The sequence below is a fragment of the Alligator sinensis genome, unplaced genomic scaffold, assembly GCF_000455745.1.
Source record: "Alligator sinensis unplaced genomic scaffold, ASM45574v1 scaffold140_1, whole genome shotgun sequence".
Taxonomy (NCBI): Eukaryota; Metazoa; Chordata; order Crocodylia; family Alligatoridae; genus Alligator; species Alligator sinensis.
The window spans coordinates 4,418,973-4,444,581 of NW_005841836.1; the positions used below are offsets into that span (position 1 = coordinate 4,418,973).

General features: G+C 44.1%; 1 long non-coding RNA gene across 1 annotated transcript in view; it reads left to right on the forward strand.

Moving 5' to 3' along the window:
* The window catches only part of LOC112549962, a 67,101-nt gene that overhangs the window by 29,070 nt on the left and 12,422 nt on the right, over positions 1 to 25,609 (forward strand). The window contains exon 3 of the long non-coding RNA XR_003093614.1: positions 25,377 to 25,463. This is a non-coding gene — a long non-coding RNA (uncharacterized LOC112549962). The remainder of the gene's footprint in view (positions 1 to 25,376; positions 25,464 to 25,609) is intronic.

Sequence of the window (25,609 nt, forward strand, 5' to 3'; positions counted from 1 at the left end):
TGCTGGTTTCCCCTCAGCATAATTTGTCCTGCCGGGCTCTCACAAATGTGAGCCTTGATAATTTTTTCAAAGACTTTGCCAAGGATGGAGGTGAGACTGACTGGTCTATAGTTGCCCGGGTCCTCCTTCCTCCCCTTTTTGAAAATGGGGACCACATTGGCTCTTTTCCAGTCCTCCGGGACTTGGCCCATGCGCCACGAGCTGTCAAATATTCCCGCCAGTGGCTCTGCAATGATGTCGGCCAGTGCCTTCAGCACCCTCGGATGGAGCTCATCCGGGCCTGCCGACTTAAAGGCATCCAGTTCTTCCAAATGACTCTGCACCATCTCAGGGTCTACGCATGGTAGTCTGGCGCCTTGCAAGGTAGGGACCTTGGAAAATGATTGGGTCCAGCCCCCTGCACCAGGCAGAAAAGACAACTGGGTCAAGTGACCCCAGCAAGGTGGCCGTCCAATCTCCTCTTGAAGATTTCCAGGGTAGGCGATTGCACCATTTCTGGAGGGAGCTTATTCCATAGTCTGGACACCCCGACTGTGAAGAAGTTTCTCCTAATGTTGAGCCTGAAACAGTCTTCCAGGAGTTTATGACCATTATTCCTGGTTATTCCCAAGGGCACCCTGGTGAACAGTTGTTCCCCGAGTCCTTGATGTACACCCCTGATGTAGCGGTAAGCTGCTATCAAGTCCCCTCTCAGCCTTCTCTTTTTCAGGCTGAAGAGTCCCACGTCCCTCAGCCTTTCCTTGTATGCATGGGCAACGCGTACGGGGTGCACGCAGGTGCATGTGCACCCCCTAAGATTGACTGTGCACCCCCTGAGATAGGTAGCCACTGCCTGCCAGTAGCATCTGTGGGCAGTCACCGATTGCCACTCGGTGCTCGCCATCTCCCCCACCCTGCCGCCACTGCCGCGGCCACCTGCAGGCAGTCCCTGCTTGCCACCACCATGCCGCTGCCACCACCACCTGCAGGCAGTTGCCATGTCCCCCAGCCTCAGGAGGCACAGGCGTTCATGCTTGTATGGCTTGCCTTGCAAGTCTCTGATCATATGGGTGGCCCTTCTCTGGACTCTCTCAAGCTTTACTACATCCTTTCTGAAGTGCAGTGCCCAGTACTGGATGCAGTACTCCAGCTGTGGTCTCACCAATGATAAGTAGAGTGGAAGAATCACTTCCCTAGTTTTGCTGGAGATGCATCAATTGATGCATGCCAGGGTATTATATGCCCTGCTGGCTACGGTGTCACACTGCTGGCTCATATTCATACTGTGGTCTGTTATTACCCCCGGGTCCATTTCATTCGTGGTGCTGGTCAGTTTGGTGTTGCCGAGCCTGTAGGTGTGTAGGGGTATTTTTGTCCCCAGATGGAGCACTTCACATTTTTTGATGTTGAACTTCATTTGATTCTGATCTGCCCAACTTGCTAGCCTGTCTAAGTCCAACTGTATCTGAAGCCTATCTTCAAGAGTGACCATGCTTCCCCATAACTTGGTGTTGTCTGTGAACTTGGCCAGTGAGCTCTTCACCCTCACATCCAAATCATTGATAAAGATATTGAAAAGCAGTGGACCAAGCACCAACCCCTGAGGGACACCACTGCCCACTTCTCACCAGGATGACACAGATCCGTTCATTAGGACTCTCTGGGTGCTACCCTGCAACCAGCTTCCTACTCACCTAACTGTCTCACAGTTGAGCCCACAGTCCTCCAATTTACTCATGGGAACATCATGGGATACTAGATCAAAGGCCTTTTGGAAGTCAAGGTTGTCTTGAAGTCAAGAAGTCAGGGTTATAATCCAGGTTGGACCTTTCTCACAAAAAGTCAAGGATGAAGTGTTGATGTTCCTCATTATACTTAGGGCATTCACCTGGAATGCATGACTCCCTAGTTTATATTTCTCCTCCAGTTAACGTAGAGCCAGAAATTTGAATGCCATTTTCCCGTCTCCCAGGAGCATGCCTTAAGCATTTAGCTATTGGGTGTGCTCCCATGGGTTTCTTTCAGTCCTTCAGATTAGAGCTTTGGGATTAAACATTTAAATATTTATAGAATCATAGAAAGTTAGGGTTGGAAGGGACCTCAGGAGGTCATCTAGTCCAGCCCTCTGCTCAAAGCAGGACTATCCCCAACTAGATCATTCCAGCCAAAGCTTTGTCTATCTGGGTTTTGAAAACCTCCAAGGATGGAACTTCCACCACCTCTCTAGGTAACCTGTTCCAGTGTTTTACTACCATCCTAGAGAGAAAATTCTTCCTAATATCTAACCTAAACGTCCCTTGCTGCAACTTGAGACCATTGCTCCCTGTTCGTGGCAGCAGGGACTGAAACATCCTGCTATGTCCTCAAGCAAGTGCCTTCATCAGTAGGCTATGGAGTCACTTTCACTCTCTCAGGCTAAATGAGCAGCTTATACAACATGGAACATTTTCTGTAGGACATATTTCAGAATGCCTGTTAGCTCAAAGATTGAGTCACTTCTCTAGGATGTGGGGACTTGCCTCACAATCCTTCTCTAATTGAGGGAGAGGAAGAATTGAGCCTGGGTTTCCAGCATCCCAGCTGAGGGGTCAAACCAGTGGGTTGTGGGTATAAGATGAGAGTTGCCACCATCACCTCGCCACTGTGTGTAGGAGGGGAAGGAGGCGAGGCATGCATGAGGCATGTACCAGGTCAGCCCTCACCGATCGGGTATGTTTGAGGACACTTGGCTTGCAAATCCTACCAGACTTAGACATGAGTGAGACATGAGTGAGGTGCTAAGCTGCTGATAGACAGCAAGATTTAGGCATTTCAGCCCCTGCTCATTGACAGAAATGTAGGCATCTTGGGCAGTTTATATTTGCACCTAGAGAATTTAGGCAGGAGATGAGGAAGGGTTTTTGGGAACAGCAAATGAGCAGAGATGCCTAAAGAGGCTATTTAGTGCAGACTTAACCTTAGCTCATTGATGAATGTGAAACTTAGGTGTCTAAATCCTTTATACACTTCTAAAAGTGTTACCTTTCCTGCTTTTGAAAATCCCACCTTTGAACTTTAATAAGAACAAGAAGATATATTGATTAAAATGATGTAAATATGATATAAATGAAATTCTCCCATATGTCTTCTAGCATGAGTTGCTTACCAAAGTAGTCTTCTGATTATCCAGGTAGTTTTCATATATCAAATTTTTAAAAATATATCCAATCCCCCTGAGAAGGATAGGGATTGTGTTCTATGCTGTCCCTTTGGAGTTTTGCTTTCAGACCTGAGGCATTTGGCTTGGAGCCAAATGAAGTGGGAGAATTAGAGAGATGAAGAAGGCAAGGAAGAAGGACAGAAAGTTGGCTGAGACATGTGTGGAGGGGCTGTTGCTATGTAAAAGAATAGGGTGTGATTGCGAAGACCCAAGGCCATGTTCTACTGGGGAAGGCAGGGATAGATCAGGGTGCTCTAGAATGCAGCAGGCCACAAACTTCAGTTACTGCCTTTGGTGTTCAGATAAAAAATTAATATTCTTGTAGAATGTGAGTTCCCATTGTTTTAAGGCAAAGAGCAACACAGGGCAGACCTGAAAGAGGTGGAGGGAAAATAATGGATATCCATTAAGGTCCCAATCCTGCAAGCTACCTCATGCAGACAAACCTCTGCAGCTCCAAAGAGAGCCCTTGAAGGCACAGAGCTGTGCATGGGTAGGGCATTCTGTTTCAACACAGATCCAAGGTGTACAGATTCTTAGATCCAGGGATTACATTTTCTTTTTTAAGAATCTGATGTTAATGCTATTTGTGGGGAAGGAAAAGTAGGAGCAGGAGGCAACCTGTCAGACAATCTTTGAGTTGATTGTAACCAAAGAAGGAGAGACATTGTAAGCTTTTCAGGGCTAATTGCTCTCTTCTATAAATGACTATGGCCTGAAAGTGGTGGGAAAGATTAGGGTCTAAAGGTGAGAAAAACCAGGCACATTCCTAACTTGGGTTGGCTAACCTGAGTTAGCTGTCTCAGATTAAATGAGGAGAAGGCAAGGTAATTTGGATTTTAACTTTAGCAGCTTGCAGTCATTGCTGGGCTTTCAACTTCTAATACGAAAGGGCTTGTCTTCACTTTAACCTCCATTAACTAACTCACATTAAGAACACACAGTGTAAGCAGACCCAATGAGTAAAAAATAGCCATGTTGCAATGGGCTCTGGGAAGCACTCCTGAACAGTTACCATCATAAGACGTGTACAGACATTTAGGCAGCCTTTGGAGAGGCGCTCTAACTATGGCACTTTACATAAAAGCTCCATAGTTAGAGCACCATTGAACCCAACATGTGTTCGCCATGGCCATCAGGTAGGGGTATTTCAGCCCTATATGCCTCCCCCCTCCCCGCCAGCTGCCAACAGTTGGCAGTGGCTGGGGGAGAAGAGGGGGATAGAGCTGCCCCACTGTGCAACCCCCCTCAACTACCCCTGTCAGGGTCTCAGGGGGAGCTGGGCTGGTTCTGCATGGTGGTGGTGGGCTCCCTTGCCCCCTGCTCTCTATACAAACTACTCAACAGAGGCAGCCTCCTGGCTGCTGTGCCTGGAGCTGGGGTGGAGGGGGGAACAGAGCAGAGGCAGCTGGGGCAGGTCACGTGTGGGGGGGGCTCCCTTCGCACCCCCTGCCCAGCTGTACAGGGACAAGACAAAGCATGAGCCCAGCCCCCAAAGGCCCCTGGATGTGAGCAGAATTTCCCAAAATTAGCTCTCAATGTGAACCTGTATGCAAGGTAGCTAAGGTGCTCTGCCCTCGAGTACCTTCATCTTATACTACATCAGGTGAGAGTGAACTTTTTGTGTGATCTGCCATTTTTAGAGCACTCTGTAGCCCTGAACATTTGTTATATTACTGCTACAGAGCACTTTTGGCAGCCTTATTGCATGAAAAGTGTAACTTCTATGCACACCCATAAAGTCTAGGCTGAGACTTTAACACCACTGCCATAAATAGGGGTTATGCTTTGCTGCACTACTGCAAACTCATTATTAGAATCAGAGTGATGGTATTGCCCAAGGTCAGACATGATGTCTATTAGGTACTGAGTGCAGAAGTCTTAAATCCCAGCTCAACAGTCCATTCTACCCTCTAAGACAGGACTGGGTAAGTGTAGCCCTTACTTCCATTTTTTTGGTGGGAATGCTCACATTGATGAATTCTAAATTTCTTCCCCAAGAGCATCCTCCAATCTTGATATAAAATTGACTGTTCTTGTCAGTAAATTAATTTGCTAGCAAATGGATTAATAAAATTCAAACAAATATTTATTAAATTCCTTTTGCAATATATCCTTGCCTCTAACTATGAGTCTGGGTGATTTTGTAACTTTGTAAAGTTGGTCCTCGAAGCTGTGCTTTGGGGGATAATTATGGTAAGAATATGACAGATTGAAGTGGGTGGATGACTTTAGCAGAATGATAACAAAACATAGAGCCTGCCTTGTTTTGGAGACTACCATATTTTTTTGCATACCACAAACACCCAAATAAGACATATGCCTTGTTTTGCGGAAGGCAGAATGAATAAAAATAATTTTTACAGAGATATGGCTGCATAGACCAGGGACAGTGCCTCATCTTCAACTCACTCTTCCTCCTGCTTAACTAAAAGCTGAGACCCTAGCTGAAGACTGGTTTCCATGGATGGATCTTTGATTCTGAAAAGCTAAAGATATTCTGCAAGGCCATGAAATAGGAGGAGAGAGACCAGGAGTAGCTAAAAGACAGTAAAATTGCCAGAAGACAGGTTGGCATGCTTAGTGAAACATCAAGAGTATTTAAAAAAGAAGAGATGTAGAGTGGAGAACAATAAGCCATTAAGTCAACTGATTTTCTCAGCTGCCTGAATAGAAATGCTACTGCTGCTGGGAGCAGGAATTACAGCTGGAGTAGGAATTAAAGGCAGGGGTGGGGGATGCTTTTATTTTAGGCAGAAATTCATCTTCCTCACTGAAGACACACATTCCAATTTGGGGGAGCTGATTTTTGGGAAAAAGGTGCATGTGGTATGTGAGTGAATATAGGTCATTCATACCAAATTCAGATCAATATTAGTGTAAAGATTTTACCATTTTATGGCTATTCCATGAGTAGCTGTGTAACTTAAAGTCATATGAAGGTTATAGGGCAGATGGCATAAATCAGCCCATCTCCATTAAAGTCAATAGGCAATATCCTTACCTTTGCCCTGAAAAGATGCTTTAGCTAAGCAAAGATTACTAGGGCTGTGCAAAGCTTTGGTCCTTGATTTGGTTTGGTGGAGATGCAGCCCAATTCAGTGGTTGAATCTCCAAATCCAAATCAAATCAAGGGGTGTCCAACCTTTTTGAATGTGGGGCCGGATCACGAACTTTTTATCACCCAGTGGGCTGGTGAGCCATATTCAAAGACCTGACAGGAAGTGGTATCACATCAGGAAGTGATGTCACGTGACCTTTGACACCAATGAAGTTGCAGGAAGTGACAATGAAATGGGTCTGGAAATGTGGTTTAAAATCCAAAATAAAAACAATATAAAAGCAACAATGAAATAATACCAAACACTTGACTAAAATAAACACTTTTGCTTCTGCTCACTTCTCAGTGACTGAAAGAAGCATAATGCAAGTCAACAGATTAAATGTGGAAAATATATTAGCCAGAGTGGAAACTAATCAAAGCAACAACATATGGGCATTTTTTAGAATAATCTTCAAGATTTACTTTTATTGAATTAATAACTTGATAGTAACACATCTTTAACAAGTAGTAACAAGTTGAACCCCCAATCCCGCACAAAGAGAAACAGAAGCAAACACAATCCAAACACTGGACAGGATTTTTACAAAGATTTTTACCTGCTCCAAATTTACGTTGGAGCCCAGATCGTTCATGCTCTATTCTTGAGCATATTGTTCAGTCTTAAAGGAGCATACAGCACAGCTGCAGGGGGCTCAGCCAGAGCGGCAGGGGCTCAGCTGCATTTTCCCCCTGCCTGCACCAGTCAGTCCCAAGCGGCACATGGCTCCACCACCGCTTCTCCAGGCCGGTGCCGACCCGCCCTCAGCAGCACATGGGAATTCAGCTTCAGCTGCATGCTGCTCTGGATGGGACAGACCTGCCTGGGTCGGCACCAGCTAGCAGAGGCACAGTGGAGCCGTGTGCCGCTCGGGACTGACCAGCGCAGGTAGGGGGAAAGTGCAGCTGAGCCCCTGCTGCTCTGGCTGAACTCATCCTGTCCTGAGAGGCACACAGCTACTCCTCTTCCCACGCGCACCGCGTCGGCAACGTCAAGCTGACGCAGTGCGTGTGGGAACCTTGTCCCTTCCCCAGCCCTTCAGCAGCCATTAGGAAGCTGCTGAGGGGCTGGGGGAGGGACAAGGGGTGGGAACGAAAGTAAACCGTGTTTACTTTCATTTCCCATCACAGCACCGTGGGCCTCAGAAAACAGCTTGGTGGGCCGTATGTTGGACAAGCTTGCTTTAATCTCTCCAAATTGAATCAGAACCCTCTGAATTGATTTGGAGAGATTTGGAAAGATTTGGAGATTTGGACATAAAAACAGCTTTAAATGTTTTTTCTACATACCTTTGGTAGCAGGCGGCTCATGAGTACTGCGATGCTGGGGCACATGGAGTGTCCCACAGAAGCACAGGGGGCTCCCCAGCGTGCTTAGCAGCAGACCCGGAAGTGGGCCAGAAGCGCTTCCAGTCCACTTCAGGGTCCACCGGGTAGCATGCTGGGGGGCCCCCAGCACCCCTTCTCGACTCAGCGACTGGTGCCTTCTAGGTCTGGAGGAGGGGCACCCGGGGTCCCCCTGTGACCGATCACCAACCCAGGGAGGCACAGGGTGGCCCCCCAGTACTTCCAGTCCACTTCTGGTTTCGCCGCCAAACATGTGGAGGGCCCCCCCTACTCCTGTGGGATGCTCCATGTGCCCCAGCATCTCAGTGTTCACAAGCTACGCCTGCTACCTCAAGGTATGTAGAAAAAACTCTTAAAGCTGTGTCTATGTCTGAATTGCTGATTCTCTGAATCAGCATCAAATCTCCAGATTTGGATTTGGCTGCATTGAATCAGGGGCAGTGATTCGAATCAACCGATTGAATCACTGTCCCTGATTTGGGCTGAATTTGAATCTGAATCAAATAGGGCCCTCTTTGCACACCCCTACAAATTACCCTTTAGCAATGCACAAATTTACTGGGCTCAGTCATGGTGAAATTTACTACCTATGTTTTAGAGGAGGTCAGACTAGATGTTCAAATGGTTCCTTCTGGCTGTTGGGCAAAATCTTAGTGTAAACTAGCCTAGATCCAATGACCTCAACCCAGTATTGCTATTTTACACTGACTGAGGATTTGCCCCCATATTTAGAAGCTGCCATGCTTTTCTCAGTGCTCATTCTCACCAGTTAAAATGAATATCCACCTGCTCCCACCACCTTTCAGTTGGCTTTGGAGCAGAGGCTGTGGTCGTTCTCTATTCCATTTGAGTCCCTCTTGACCTGTCTTGTACCTAGATAGGTTTCCTAGTATGGCGTCTTCTTGCAAATGCTATTCTTCTTGCCTTTGCTGAAGTATGGATTGCTTTTTTTAACCTTTCTTCTTGTGTTGGGTATTACTGCTTTGATGTTCCTTTTTTGCCCAGTGCTCTCTTTTCTGTTCACAAGTTTTCCTCTTCCCTTTAGTCCTGCTCTTCTACCAGTTTCACAGATTTCCCCATTTTACTTCCTTTCTACCAGTAGATGGAGATACTCAGCAAAGTTCTTTGATGTTGTAGCCTCTGTTGTCACCAGATGACACTGTGGAGCAGCATTGGGAGGGGAAACTGCGGATGCAAGAGTTTGACTGATATGAAATGGCCAATGTGGACAAGAAAACCAGGATCCTGTAGAACTTGCTCTTTGCTTTTCTTGCCATTAGGATGATATGGGAGCTCCATGGATTGTCTGACCTTGGCTTCACTGCACTGCTAACCATTACCAGGGAAATAGCTTACTATTATGCAGTGCGGGAAGGACTGATTGGTTTAGGGAGTACCTTGGATGGATACAAATCTTCATATGAATATTGTGTCATTTGCCCTCCTGCAGGGGAGTGGCACTGGTTCTGCAGGCTGTTGTAGGAATCAAAGATTACCAGGGTCTTCTTTGAACACAAGTAAGGGTCAAGATTTTGTAAGAGGACTGAGGTAAGTGTGCCGCCATTATGGTGCAGGGGTGTAGGTTGTCTGCTGCCATTATGGTGCCACTTTGAAGCAGCTTGATTTTTGAGAGCAGATACTAACTAAGCATATCCTGAATGCCAGGCCCATTTAAACTGAGGTATCCCAGATCTCTAATTGATTTGGAAAACCTCCACTCCTTTGTGCATCTATAGGGAGTCCTTAATATTGGCCCTTGGGGACAGAATTAGGGGTTGGTTACATAGTCCTTCAGGGTAGTCAGGAATGTATTTCCAGTCTTCTTCTTACCCCTGTTAATTTAATGGAGCTTGTGAGTGTGGTGGAGCAGGGAATCTTCTTTGGTCTGGTGAGCTTGAGGGGTTGACTAGAGTCCTTGTCCTATTTGAGAGTTGGCTCACCCTCCCTGTGTTTTGGGGCAGGGAGAATGGCCAGTTGGCCGACTGACTCCTTCTCAAATACGTGGGAAATGACTTGCTAATGGTGCCTGATGCTGGCCCTTTAAAATGCCTAGAATGAGACACACTCTATTACTAACTGCTGGCAAGAAGCAGAGCTCAGGAGACCCGGCCCTGACCTAAGGAATAGGGAATGCTCTTTCTTGGGGGCTGTGGTACTCTGGATTTCAAGGGCCAGTAACATGAAGGAGAAAAGGGTTGGGGTTCACTCTAAGAATTCCCATCTGAGTTTAAAATACTCTAGGGATTTTGGGGGAGCTGGAACTGCAATGGGTGTATAGAACATCCCCCCCAAAACCATGCGCGTGCACACACACACACACACACACGGAAGATAATAAGCAGGGGGGAAACTGTACCTTTTCTCCCCTGAGGGTGGAACTTGGATGGACTTCTCCTTTTTTCAGCCTCCATCTGATAGTGGGAGGACAGGGAGGCAGGCTCTGTGATGGAGAAGCTGATAGTTCTTCCCGTTAGTTGTTTCTGGTCTAAACCAGATTCACGTGACAGGAAGAAAGGGTAGCTGAATGTCTAACAGCTAGCTATCATCAGGCTGGTGTTGAAATACTGAGCTGGTCGCATCTCACTAACATTTGTGGTACCTAGCAACTGTGTTTTCAGGTTACCTCACCTTTCCTTAAGAGCAGTTTCAGAAGCAAAAGATGGTGCACGATTTAAAAAAAAAAAATTCTCTTCTGATGTTAGAGATGTTTCTGTTTGTCAATGAAGAGTATATCCACACTAAATGGATTTCAGGGGGTTATATAGTTATAAGGATGTTCTAACACCTCTGTAGTCCCAGCTGCAGGAGGCATGCTGTTCCACCTACTCATTTTCAATTGTTCTTTAATCAGCTACTAGGCCAAGAATGTCAAAGTTGAATAAAGGGCCAGTACAATAAGTGAATGGGGACTGGCCACCTACATCTTGTAGGTGGCTTATAAAACCTCACTGCTAGTGTCTAGGTGCTGTCACAGTTCTGTTTCCAAGACCTGCTTCCTTCCTAAAGAATTAAACCTGGATCAGTCCTAGGTCTTCCAAAAAAGGAATCCTTTTCATCTGAAATCTGTCAGGGTTGGCTTAGAAATACCTCTGGATTCAGATATTTAATCTGTTCCCACACACATGCTATCTGTTGCCATCTTTATCACAAGCCATTTTGATAAGAGAATCACAATCTTTTTTGCCCTGGAATATAGGCTTGGTTGAACTCTTTTCACCCTTTCTGCTCTAGGGTTGAAATCCTTCACTCATCCCACAGTCCTGGAATCCAATTCAATCAGTAGTATATAAAGACAGAAAATAAAATGAAGACAAGCTTGACAATATAAGATAATCTAAAAACCCAGCTGGACTGAGACATGTTGCTAAGCTCCTTACTAGAAAATGTCTGGTTAAATGAGAGGGGAAAAACCTTCATCCAAGATTTCAGTGATGTATGGATTTTGGTGCCCTCCCTGAGACTCTTCAGAGGAACCTTATTTTCAAAATCAATGAGCTCAATCAGCCAGGGGGCTGGACTAGATGACTTCATGAGGTCATTCTGGCCCTACTTCCCTGTGGTGCTATGAACCCTTTGGAAATCAGGCTGCTTTTATGTAATCCCCTGGGCAGCCAAAAACAGCCTTCCAAAATCACTTTTGAAAATCTTCACCTTAAATCTTGGAGAGACTTTGATTCTTATCTGTAAGGCATCTGGTTTATTTGGTGCCTCAATCTGTCAGCAGCAATCTGCTCATCTTCTCAAACCTCAGCACAGTATCTTGTCCCAGAAAGTCTTTCTCTCCCTTTCTCTTTCTCTCTCAGTTTCTGCATGCCATTATGTCTTGTTCCAGCAAGACATGTTTCCATAGCCAGCATGTCTCTTTCCTCTTCTTTCTTTCTTTTTTTATCATCCCCTGAGGCTTTGCCAGCTCAGTTGATAAACCTTCATTAGCATGCTGTGGATTACCTCATCCTTTAGATAAGAACTCAATATGCAATTAAAATTCTATTTCTTAATTACAGTGGACCAGGTTGTGATGTGTGTACTTACTGAATAGTACCCACAAGTCACTGGTGGTCCCACTGAGGTCAAGGGGGCTTATTATAATGTAAAGTACTCCCCAGGATGACTAAGTGTATCAGAATTCAGCCCGCGGTGCAGCAGTATCTGGCCCAATGTATTTAATTTCAACATGACTTTCCCCTCAGTGCAGATCTTCTTTAATGTCTACTTGGTTTACAAAGGTACATTCCATAGGTCTCTAGTCCATTTTGTGGCCTGTAAAGAGGAAGTTCTTTCAAGTCAAAAGGTAAATAAAACCCAGGTCTTCTAAAAATTCTCTGCCAATATACAGTAATACTGTTTCAGTTCTCCCTATGATTAGCAATAGAGCAGGTGTAGAAATGGCTTGCTCATGTAAAACCTAATTCAGTGAAACACATAATTTATCTCTTGTTTTTTATTGATTTTTGTCAAGTTCTCATAAAGAAACAAAAACTGAAAAAAACCCCATTTTGCTTTTTTTTCAATAAACCAACTTTCTGGCTTTAAAATATCCAAATTTTTCTGTCTGGGTTCCTGTTTTTTCAATGGCAGCTCAACGACTGTCAGCAGTTTCATTCGATGAAAGCTTCTGTTTAGTCAAAAAGGCCATTTTTCCATCAGGAAGAGGAGCGGGGAATACGTCAATGGAAAATGTTCCACCAGCTCTAATTAGTTGGTGTTGGGAACCTAATCCAAAGCCCTCTGAAGTCGATGGAAAGGCTTTTAATAGGCTTTGGATCTGGCTCCAAGTAGAGGTCACTAACTGTGCCAGCATTGCTAACTAGGTCATGTGACCCTGCCAGGAGTGGAACCCAATAGATACAGGTTAAAAAACGTTGGCAGTGCCTGCTTCCTAGGTTGTCCATCTTTGCTGAACCCGGGAAACAGAGTGAGCTTGTAGGCGTGGTAGACTATTTATACAATGCTTCCTTAGTGAAGAAAGGGCCTCAGATGGATTCCCATCAAAGCCATTTGATCTCTTGGGAAATGTTCAAGGATTTCACCATTCTTGTTGTGACTTGATCAGAATCCAGGACCAGAGGCATAGCAGGGAAGTTCCATGCCCTCAGCAGTGGCAGCACACAGAGTGGCACCAGCTGCCATGGTGTCAGTAGAGGTGGTGTGGTCAGTTGCCGCAGCAGCAACAGCTATTTTTACTGTCCCTGCTGCTCCCCCCTCAGTTACATTACTATCCAGGACTCCTGAGCATGAACAGGGCTAAATTTTGCACTTCTGAGCAGTATCTGACATCCCAATGGATTCAGCATATGCGCGTGTCCCAGATTCTGCTTCCTTTTACGCGTGCTGAGCTGCACCTTTCTCTGCACAGTGGTTTGAGAGGGATCGCTCACCAAGGTAAAGTACTGCTCTCCATGACTAAGGTATCACAGTCTGGCTCGTAATGAATACTTCATTGTCTCTGTTTCCTGGCTGAGTGCCAGGTAGAACAGTATACAGAATACATTATAAACTTGCTAATATCTATATAATGAATACAACTCATCTCAGATATCACCGTTGCCAATCTGTACTGTGCAAGCCAGAACTGTTAAAAAAAATTAAGACTTCAGCCTGTTCTTCAAAATCATAAGATTAGCTTAAAAATCATGAGAGTTTCCAAATAATATCTTTTAAAGTTCTGCTTTGGCTCCTGGCTTTTAAGCCTGTCAGCTTGGCACTTCAAGTTGTTCCCTGAAAAATGAGGGCTAGAATTTTACATCTTTTTATTTTTTATAACAAAATAAAAGCTGTGATTCACATGTAATCAGGAGGTGCTGTTAAAGGAAAACATTGAATACTAGAGAACTGTCACACTGCATATTTGCACTGAGAAGCTCTTGGAAAAATCTAAAGACACTCAGTGGAGAATATTTTGCCTTCTGGACCTGCAAATTGTTTTTTCATAACATGAGAATAGCTTGCTCTTAAAAAAGTCAGAGACTACTGTCTGGAACACATTTGAATATATTTGCTTTAGAAATGTACAAGTTATTAAACTGAAAATTCCTTATCATTATAATTTGTGTCAGATGGTGCCAGGGAAAGATTACAATCTAGGAAGATTATAAAATGTTGTGAAGATTATATGATCCAACACTAGACTCATAAATGTTATCAGATGTGCCAGTAAAACCCAACATGCATTTATTACAATGTGTGCCAGATACCTATTACAGGGCCATATCCTGATCCCAGTGACATCAGTGGCAAAGCTCTTATCTTCAGTGGGTGCTGGTTGGGTCCCAACAGCCTTGTCAGGAAACATGTTGCTGTATATCTCTGAATGTCTGGGAGACGGAGAGTAATTTTGACTAAGCAGTGCTTTATTTCTAGCTACCTATTACATGCTTATTACATCCAGCCTAAGAGCCCTTTCCTGCAAGACTTAACCCCTTCTTAGTCGCACAAAATTCATGCTAGGAGAGTTGCCAGAGTAAGATGTACAGAATGGGTCTCCAGAAGGGCATGGACATTTTACTGAGAGTGAGCTTCACTGTCAGTGCATTCCAAGATGCATACATAAGCTGTGATCCACAGCAAAGTTTCAAATCCTCTTCCAAAAGAGAGTCTAAAGAGGCCTATTCTTGTATAAATGTCCAAGCTGGGCAAATTTGGGCTTGTTTAATGATAGGAGGGGAAACAAATGTCAGTGTCCCAGGGCTTCAGGTATACAATATACTGGTTACATATATGCAGATGCATGTTATATATACCACAGCCACCAGGTTATCTCTGCCCTGCAAGAATGCCTCTCATACTCCTCAGAGGGCATCCTCCACCTTTATGCTTTTATTTACTTTCCTTTTTCAAGAGGGTTTGTTGCCTAAGAAAAGTGACTCTGAGATCTTTACAGCAGGGATATTTGTGATCTCTTTGGCAGTGGGAGAGGTGAGGGGAACTCATCCCTATTCTTTTTCTTCTTATTAACATTTCAATTAAAAAGGTCTTTCCCTTTCAAAAAGTGGCATTGAATGCAGACTTGTAAAAGCCCAAATAATTCTCAGTCCGGGTTCCACATCAGACCCTCCCCTCCTAAATGCTTAGTTTAGTGTGAACTGGCATTGTTTTGCCACTTGCTGTGGAGTTGCATTGCATTGTACTCATTGGGGATGAAGCCTATTCGTTTTAAAGAGATGAATGGCCTGGTCATTCAAACAGATAGTGTGAAGCATTGCCAATCTCATAAACCATGGTGGAAGCTTTCAGTGAGGTTTGGAGGTAGTTCAGTGAACTCTTATCACTTGGATAGTGAAATCTCTGTTTGTTGAGAATGCCAAAGAGCTTTCTTGGACTTTCCCTGGTGGCAGCAACCTAGGAGACGAAGCACAACTAGAAAAGGAAGCATTATTTACATTCCAGAGCTTCCCCAGGCATGTACCCCAGTGGGCCCAGGAGAGATGCCTCCTGCTGCTTGGGAGAGTCCCAGGTCAGCATCTTGCAAAGGCACTTTCATCTGATGCAGCTAGTAAAAATCCTCCTGGTAAGAAGCTGTTTACTAGAAGAAGGAATCTGAGTCTACCTCAAGGAGAAAGAAGATGTCCCTTTTACATAAGCCGTCTTGATCCATGCACCTGTCCTCATCCAATCTATGCTGTAGTACAGGGTCTGAGGTATCCCAGAATGCAACATGAGATAACTGGGTAGCTCTGGGATTTGGTTTCCCTAATTATTGCACAAATAAATATTGAGCATCTCAGCCCCCCAGCGCAGAGGAAAGTACAGTAAAGGCAGTGGAAAGGTAATAACTGTGGAGTTAGCTTCTCATTCCTGCTATTAATAATGAAAGGAGATGTCAGACTCATGCTCCTGAAGGTCTCTTCACTAACAGCATGTGGGAACAGTGAAAATCCTTGATCCCTTCCTCCCCACTCCATGTTCTCAGTCAAGGAGTGGCATAGCTGTTTGTCCTCTGAGGATCTGGGTCAATCAAAAAATGCTGGGTAGGGAACTGAGAATTACATAACCCTCAAAAGACTGAAAAATCAAGGATGGCCCTCCTGGCCTGAGGAAACTTATGACATGGTGGGTTTGCACCGGGTATTTGTTCAATGCTTGTACAGTTGTATGAACTTGAAGCTTAGCAGCTCTGAATCCAGACAGCAGGACCCTGCAAGTTTAGATTTACAGACTGTACAAAATAAATTGCTTTTAGCAGTCCCTGCCCCAGGGAGAGTTTTAGAATCAATGTTAGAGCAAACTACTCAGCAGTGGATTTAGATGCTGACAAATACCCTCTTGCTTGGAAAGCATAATTTTGGATGCAAAGCAAACCTGGTACCCCTTAGTGCTGATTCAGTTGTTTTATCAAAGTGCTACTGTGACATAAGAACTGGCACTAACTGTGAGCAGTGTCACCTTTTCTAGTTGTTTCTTTAAAAAATGTTCTGATTTTTTGAACAATAGACACAAAGAATATTGTCTCTATAACCACCATGTATAACGATGGGATGGAGTACCAATAGTGATTTCAAGCAATCAAGCTGGCTGACATGCCTGGAAATCCCGCTCTAGAATGAACTGGCTATAAGCCATTGGGGTCGGGGAGGGGTGATAAGTATTAAAATCTTAAGATGTTGAGAGCAGAAACAATCTTTTTGTTTTGTGTTCTTGAGTACCTCATACAGAAAGGTTCAGGTCTGTGGCTTGGATTCCTAAGTGCTTATGTCATACAAATAATGAGACGATAACTGTGCCAGGTATCCTAGACCAGGGTCATTGTGCCAGATGATCATTAGCCTCATATATCCTTATTATTTGTAGTACACTTAGGAACCCTAGCTGAGACTGGCACTCAGTTGTGCTCCACGCTGTATAGACATTGAGGAAAATACAATTCCTGTTGTGAAGTCCTGGCAATTGAAAGAGCTCAGGAATGAAGGAAGATGATCAAATTGATCATCTCTATTTTGAAAATGGGGAACTGAGGCACAGGGAGATTAAGTGACACAGGGTCACAGAGGAAATCTAGGGATTTGACACAAGCTTCTTGTGCCACAAATGACTTCAACTGGATTAATCTTCTGAGTCCCAGTCCAGTGCACTAACCACAAGGCCACCCTTCCTGTTAGGAGAGTGAACAAGTTTCTTGTTGCTGAAATAGAAACCTCTGGTGGCATTTTTCTACTTCCTTTACTAAAAAAAATGTTTCCTGTCCATTCTGGTTTCTCCCATCCTCTCAGAGCATTAGTCATCCCTTGTACAACACACTGGGTTTAGAATGAATCTAATCCTGTTCAGGGACAGTGTTAGGGAGGCTGTTCTGGACAACTTGCATGAGGACACAAAATGCCAGAAGGACCAGTGCAATCAACGGTGAATTTGTGAGCCAAGAAGAATGGGTGGGGCCATGCACCACATACTAGGGATTCATAAATGTTTACTATAATTTGCTGCCTAGTTATATTTGACCTCTGTGGGTTGGCACATCTACTGATTTATTGCACTCATACTATCTTAATTACTAAGGACACAGTCAAGAGGGGTTTTTTAATCAAAAGCAACTTTTTTTCCCTTAATTATTTGAATGCTTAGAGTCAGACATACACACTTTACACAGTTGTATTTTTACATGAAGAGAAAACTCGATTCATTTAGTCAGTTGCCCATATTTGTGTTTTTCCAGATGTTATGATTATAGGTATACCCATGCACAGGGACATTAGGTTGGCACAGGCAGACAAGTTTGCAAAAGTTTAGTGAACTTGTCTTTCCCTCATTGCTGGTTCTACTAGCAAAACTTAACTCTCCCAGGTCCCCGCTGGTTCTGGACATTGAAATGATGGCAGGCTGTTTATACAGTGTTTTTCCAGCCCAGCTGGATTCAGGTATTATTGGATACCTCATGAGAAGGACTATTCCAACAAGATTTTCACCCCAGTCTTGTGGACTGAAGAGTCCAAACAAGTTTTAAATAAGCATCCAAACTTGTGTTTGCATAGCCAAAGTCAGACACTGAGCCTGTTGATGTAGCTCATTACTAACGTGCACATTGTTGGACCAAGTCAAAGGCATGACACTGACTAGTTATGTAGCAGGTCAGCAGGGATTTCACAAATGCCTAGAACTGTTTTTTCAGAGCTCTAATTTTGAAAATGTATCTGAATAATCAGGGCCAGACCTTAAGAGCCAAATTTCCTGCCAGCTACAACCCTACCTTGAAGCTTGCACACACAGGTCAGGGTTTTCAGAAGTGACTATTAAGTTTATGTGGGTCATTGTTTAGGACATGAGACATCTTTAAGGTCCTGTCTACACAGCATCCCTCTTGCCCTTAGGACCACCACTGCTGGCAAAATAACCCCTACCACTCACTCTCACTCAGGTATGGTGGGACTGGCCATTAGCCAGGGTAGGCAATTCAGGCATAATTCCAAGTGGCTGGAGTGGCTCTGAGAATATGTCCTAGGGCAGTGGTTATAGTTTCATAGTGCTTAGGGTCAGAAGGGACCTAAACAGATCATCAGGTCCGACCCCCTGCCCCAGGCAAGAATGAATGCCGGAGTCATAACACCCCAGCCGAATATCTGTCCAGCCTCCTCTTGAAGACCCCCAAGGTAGGAGAGAGCACCACCTCCCTTGGGAGCCCATTCCAGAGCCTGGCAGTCATAACTGTAAAGTAATGTCTCCTGATGTCCAGCCTGAAGCTTCTCTCTAACAGGACCTGCTCCTGAGCTGCCCACTCTGCCTGGTGCACCCAAGTGGATGGGGCCTATATAGTTAGCAGTGGTCCAAGGGAGGCCATGGAGGCATGTCCAAATGGACTCTTTAAGGCTTCTTAATGGGGCACCTTAACTGGGGCACCTTAATTGAGAGATCCCTGACCAGACTAGGCTTTCAGAAATGTGGCTTTCTTTCATCTGTTAGTAAATACTTTTAGGTAGAATGCAGGGGTGGTGCTTAACTGTTGGATTTAGATCTGTGGAGGTTCATGAAGACAGCTGTGTATTGCATGTGACAGTCCTGCTTCCTCCATGGTAGCCAGTAGAAATCATCCTCATTTCATCTAGTGCTCATGAGAGAGCTGTTGTCTATCCAACAGTTTCCATAGGGGCCCATCCAGTACTCTTTACATATGTTCCATATGTTGAAGTAAAGAATGCAAATAATAATGCAACATTAAAGGTCACTCCTCCTGCCTCAACAAACAAATAAATATTCACCAAAATAAAGCCAAACACTTGCATCATCTCATCCTTACCTCATTAACTAGGGGAAGGGAGTTTGGGCTTTGAGTGTGTGGAAGGCTAGCAAACCCATGCTCCCATGAGAGAAGATATGGCCAATCAGTCTTGAAGACAAGGGTTCATTGTCAAGGAAACCTTGGTAATATTCTTGCTTATACTGAGGGTATGTCCCCTGCTGAAGACAATTCTTATAGTATGGTAATGGGGAAAACCGACCCCCCTGGGGAATTGATGCTATGTCTGCACTATAATCAGAGGAGCTACTGCAATATATGTAAGCACATCTGAGTTAGTTTAAGCTAGCTTGTTCTGGTACCAATAGCAGCGAAGCCAGCAGTAGTATGGGCTTTGTGTGGGTTGTAGAAGCCCACTTGGGAGTTGAGTTGCTAATGCCTTCAGTGGTAGCTGCAGCCAGCCTAGCTACATGAAAGCTAAATTGGGCATGTCAGCTTATGATTGCAGTGTAGGTGGAAACTTCTTGACAAATCCAGTTGTGGCTATGTAGGTTAGCACTAACACTCAGAGCTGGTCAACAGTTTCCCAGCAATACTAATCATTACAGCAGTCCTGATAGTTCCCAGCTAATGTCAAGATCCTGCCATACTTGGTGTTGTTCAGATGTACAAGAGATGGTTCCTGCTGCTGAAGAGCTCCTACTTTAAGACCGGAAGGAAGGAGTATTAATCCTGCTTTGCCTAGAGAGAGAGAGACAGCTCTAAGATGAATGACTTGTCAAAGGTCACATCAGGAAGCCTGTGTGTGGGGTAAAAGCCTACTTTAGATACCCCAAGTCTCACCCCTGTACTGTTAACTGCATGCCCATTTTTCTTGAGCGGTAGCAGTTCAGAAGCTGCTCATGCTTCTGAGTTACCCTGTGACATAAGTAAATAGAACAGCAGTCACTCATCTGCCTCTGTTATAAGGGAATGGAAAAAGAAGACAGGGAGAAAGAAAGATACACCAAATAGTATAGAAGTGAGAATCCAGATTGTGAAAGAAAAATGTGGAAGTTGTGTGTATGAATAAGCCCAAAATGTGAAACCATGTCAGTGAAGCTTAGTAGCACAATACCAATGGAGCATAAAGAATCCACGTTCTGAAAACAATTCAGCAGGCCTCTCTTTAAAGTCAAACCTACCCTCCAGAATTACGTTTGAGCTCAGTCAATAGTGAGGAACCTAGTCAATACCAGATAATTAAAGTGCAAATGATTACCTATAACAATCTGCTTTATAGCAATAGTATCCTGGTGTGAAGCCAGGGTTCACTTGAAAGGGATGGCAGCACTTCCACCCACTTCACTTTTCATTGCTTTATTTTCTTCAGAGGGGCTGAATCTGGACCACTTAGCTTCAAACCACCAGGCTCATCCATGTGAGTGGCAGAACTAACCAGGGAGAGTTATACTTACCAGATACATACCTGGACTCTAGTTGCTACTGGGGACTCCTCATCACGTGAGCTGTAATTATTCTAACTGATCTGGAAGCAATAGTAGCTGATAGGGCTGTCAGAAAATTCTATTAAAACTAAGGGTTTTTTGGCAGAAAATTGGATTTTCAAGGCAATAACTTTCTTTTTGACAGCAAGTCAAATGGTTCTGCAAGGGAAAAAGAAATAATTTTCTGATAGGCTCTAAAAGCCTTGAACGTGGTTCAGTCAGTACAGCTGGATTAAGACGCACTTGCCTGTATGCTAAGGAAAAAGGACGTTTCTTGTTTATATGAACCACAATCCTTAACTCTCCTTTCCAAGTGTAATAACACCACTGTGTATGGGCATTAGACCTAGGACCTTTCTGGCAAACTCATTAACCTCTGGGTACGGACCAGCCACTAGAGAGAGACAGAGAGCCACATTGTACTGAAATAGGTTCTATATGTTTGTACATCACTTGTTAGCAGCCATAGGAAGAGACTTTTAGCTTCTTAGATTTCAAGTTTTTCAGGTCAAGGGTTGTGTTTGTACAGTGTCCAGCACCAAGAGGTTCTGGTCCTTAACTCAGGCTCTTGGGCACAAATATAATATAAATAATAACAACTCATCAGCATTATAAATAAAAGATGAGGCTTGCAAGGCAATTATAGAGATGTGGTGAGCTGGGTTTTTCATTTTCTCTCTTTCTAAAATAAGGATATTTAGCAACCTGTCAATCAGAGGGGAAATGCACTCTTGCCATTGCATCTTCATTCCACATAATGAATCATTATTCCTGGTGTTAGACATGTCATTAAGATTAAGATGTTTCAGTGAAGCTACACTGATTTGCATTTGCTGAGAATCCAGCCCTGCATTTTTTTGGAAGCAACATTAAGACAAGGCATACAAGAGACTTGATTGGCTTACACCAGTCCTTTAATCAAATGCTCTACATAAAAGAAGAAGGCCCAGCACCTGGAAAGGTTTCCAGCTGCTCCTGCTATGACCACGTAGCAGCAGCAGCATCCTGTGAGCTTATTTAAATTCTGAACTCTGCAAAACTTTCCAATTGGAATGCAGAGGCCAAGTTCTGCCAAGGAGCTGTTAGCAGTGAGTGAGAGTTAATGGATCGATCTGCTGTGTCTTGTCTGTACTTCTACTGTTGACTTCTGGAATGTGTTTGATGAAAAGAAAGCAACTTCTTGAGACAGAAGATACAGATGTAGCATGTTAAGGTTGGGACCTACATGGACAATAAAGCAATGTTATCAGTGTTTCGCTTCCCCCATGCTGCTTGCCAAAACTGACAACAGATGAGCAGCAAAGCTTTCTTTTTTTAACTGCCACAGTTTCATATTGTTATTAACCATTTGCTCTGATTCTCTTGGGAAACGCAGTCAGGCCCTGAGCTTGGAGGATGACTGGGGATTGGAGATGGTTAAAATGAGACAGGTTGTGCTCTCCCACACTACCTTTGTGTACCAACCAGAAGTTTTTTTTTTCCTCTTCTTCTAAATTAAAATGGATTGTGCAAAATTATTCAGCCTATTATTTGAAGGTACTCTATGTTTCATCCATAACCATAGAAGCTGACACTCTTTGGCATCCTTTCATCTATGGGAGACAGTGGATATTGCAGCCCATGTCATAGATGGTTTGCAGTGTCTCATGTGACTGAATAGTCTAATCCCAGATTTGCATGATATGTGGCAGTAGTTACAAATGTATATGTCATGGTTGGGTGGTTGGGGAGCTGCTTGCTTCCTCCAGGCTTTTTTCTTTTCAAGCTGTTGGAGCCAATTTTTGTTGTGGACTTTGATGCCTTGGTAGAAACGATGACGCAACTTGTTATGGTCACTTGCCAAGGTGATCAAGGTGATTGGTCAGGAACCAAGGTGTTTGGTCAAGATCGATTCCAAATGCCTTCATATTTCACTTGCATGTGTCTTTGTAGTGATGCTTGGGATGTCCTGTTGTTCTTGTTCCCTTCAATAGTTCCCTGTACTACAAAGCTTTCTCAGTGTACTTATTTTCTTGACACACCTACAAAGCAGGCCGTTCACAATTTATACATGGGGAAATGAGGCACACAGAGACTAAAGGTATATCTGTGCAACATCCCTGGCATGTTGGGGAAGGGCAGTAGGAAGTATACCCCACCAACATGTGCTGAATCCACCAATCTGTGGGTGATCTGCTTAGGGGACATCTTCCCCACAGACTTTCTTGACAGCCTTGCTCTCTGGAATGTCTTTGCAGTGGCTTATTCAATGCCTGTCAAGGCTTGGCACAGGGGTGGGTATGCAGGTCGTGCTTGGGAGTATCCCTCCCTGAACACAATGGAGATACAGTGCAGACATACCCTAAGGGCCAGATCCACGCAGGTATTGAAGCACCTAGCTTCCAATGAAACCAGTAGGTCAAAGACTTGGACCCACAGCTCCTACCTTGGAGGCTATTGTCTTAAGATTGGGTCCTCCTTTTTCTCTACATCTGGTAATAGTTTTCAATTCACATTTTTCAACTAATATCAAACCTTTTCCCTTAGAAACCACTCTGTCCAACCTGCTGGGCTACAGGCAGGCCAGGAAATTTTGGGGCATGTTTAGTAAGGGTGGGGCCTGCTATGGAATCCAAGACCTTTAGGTCCTGTTGGACAGAACCTTCAGGGACAGGGAATGTGAGAAAGGACTGTCCTGACCCAGCCCTGCTCACCTTGCAGCTGCCTGGGGCCACCACCACTTGATCTGCTGCTGTTCACCTCGTGGCCACTTGGATCACAGCTGCTTGCCCTGCTACCACTGCTGCCTCCATCGTGGCAAGTGGCTGCTTCGTTTGTGGCTGCTTACCCTACTGCTGCTGCCTCTGGTGCAGCTGTCAGTAGTCCCACGGCAGCTGTGAGGTGACCTGTGGCTCAGATCTGGCCTGGAGCATGGGATGAGTTTGACACCCCTGATTTAGGGGATTGAAGGTACAGGAATTTAGAGATGTCAGAATGCTGTTGCCAGACTTGGAAAAACCATAGAGCAACTTCTTGACTCTGTTGAATGGAAGACAATATGGATTCTTTGGTGTGTATGAGTGAATGTCTGGGTCCTTTCCTTTCAAAAAAGGAAGCCATTTGGCTGAGAGTACAAGGCATAGACTGGAGCACTTCTCTCTTCCATAACCCTTGATCATCACCAGTTTTAACTACAACTGAGGCAATAATTCTTAATTGGTAATTCATGTGACATTTCTCTCTCACTCTGTGTTTGAATTGTCCCTGGGAAAAGCATTATTTGTTGTTGAATACTTGGCGTCAATAATTCTTGGTCTATAGTCTGTGCACAGATCATTGAAAACATCCAGTATTCAGGCTGTTTTGGTTGTAGAGAACTGTGTCCAGCTAAAGTTTCTAGGTGCATGTTGCTTGCTTCTTACTGCAAATAAATGATGAATGAACAGTTCTAGAAAAAACGAAACTTCTATGTCTTTCCTTCTTTATATATCTATAAATATATATTCTTCTACTGTTGGCTTTGTAAACTCTGGTGATATCCTTGGGAGAGGAGTTACAGGACATTTCCACTTCCTTTGTGCCAAAACACTGATTGTGGTTCAACAGATCTGTGTTCAATTTCCCGGCTCTGCCCCAAGCTTCCTATGCAAACTTGGCTGAGTTGCTTGATTTCGTTGTTCCTCCTCTGTAAAATGGGGGTGATATATTTCTTGTCTAGTTATTCTGTAAGATATTTGCAGTTGGGTCTGTCTCCTACTGTACATATCCACATTGCCAGTCACAATGGGGCCTTGATCTAAGTTTGGGGCCCATGTTGCTGATGGAAAACCAATTCATATTCATAATATTTGCTGATGAGACTTTTGGGATTTCTCTTCCAGCCCTGGATATTCTTGTTTTCTGGCACTTATGCTTCTGGTTTTGTATGGAACCCAGAACTAAAAAGTCATGGAAGAAAGCAACTCCTTCCTCCCTCCCCTGACCCCTCCACTAATTCCCAGTACCTTAAAGCTGCATCTAGTTGAGTTAAAAAAACAGGAATCTTTTTTTCCAAACTAGCTCTGCCTGTTTGAAGATATAATGTGCATCCCACTGAAATTTCCAGGTGCATGTTGTTTTTCTCACTCTGTATAATTTACTGATAAACAGAATCCAGAAGAACATAACTAAGAACCTGCCTCCGGTTGGCTCCAGCAATGAGAAAAGATTTTCATGTCTTGGGCTGCATGTTCCTGGATGTCAATGAAAAGCTTTGGCCATGAAATTTGTATATGTTTGTTTCTAACTGTGCAAAGATAAATGTAGTACTGAGAAAGGTACAGCCACTGACCTTTCTTTAATTATGAGCTAATGCAGAGGGCTGATGGATACTGCCATGCTGCTGGGCTCTTCTGTTGAGTGAATATTACTGAATGTGGTTGTGAAAAACAGTAGTGCCTTTGTACTGCAGGCTGCAGCTCACTAGGAACACACCTGATTACACCAAACTCATTTTGCCCAGAGCCCTGCACAGTGTCAAAGGAAAATGCTTTATTGTAAATGCAGCAAGGAGCAGATGAACAGAAAAAAGGTCAAAGAAGAGCCGCTGTAATTAACCTGCTGAAATATATCAGCTCTAGAAGTTTTTGAAAGAGAACCTTTCTCTCTTCCATTCGGTGTGATGATGCAGACTTCAATCCAAATGAAATGCAGTGGCCAAAAAGATGTTGTTGGTATAAACCACTTTCAGCTCCGAATTCAAAGTTACTCTGTCCCCTGTAGATACTTTAACAATAACAGTGTGACGTAATTACAAGGTAACTCACTGACAGACATAGGGATCACATCTGCAAACAACAATAAGCCATTTTCCTTATGTATTCATACGTTTCTTCCTCACTGTAATATCCAAACATCTCATAGTCTATACTACATTTGTCCTCACAGCATCTAGTGACATGGGGCAGTGCTATTATCCCCACTTATAGTTGAGAAACCAGCTCACATGTAAGACTAAGTGACTTTTCCAAGGCCACCGGGGAAATCTGTAGCAGACTGAGGAACTGACCCATAAGTTTCACAAGTCACAATATGGTACACAAACCATTGGGCCATTTTTCTGATCTGCTTATTTCCCCTCAGGAGTTCCAGTAACTCCAGCAAAAAACTTCCCAGAAACAGAAAACCTGTTGACCCTCTTCACCAAGGCCCTTAATCTTCTGCATAAAGGTAAGCCTGTTAGGAGCTCCAGTGACGTTTGTAGCATATCACACGAGCTTAGAATGACATGTGTGCTTTAGTTCCTTTCAGTGGGTGAAATGCACCCCTGTGTAGCAAGCCAAAATGACCTGTCCTGTACTCAAGTCTCATGTAAG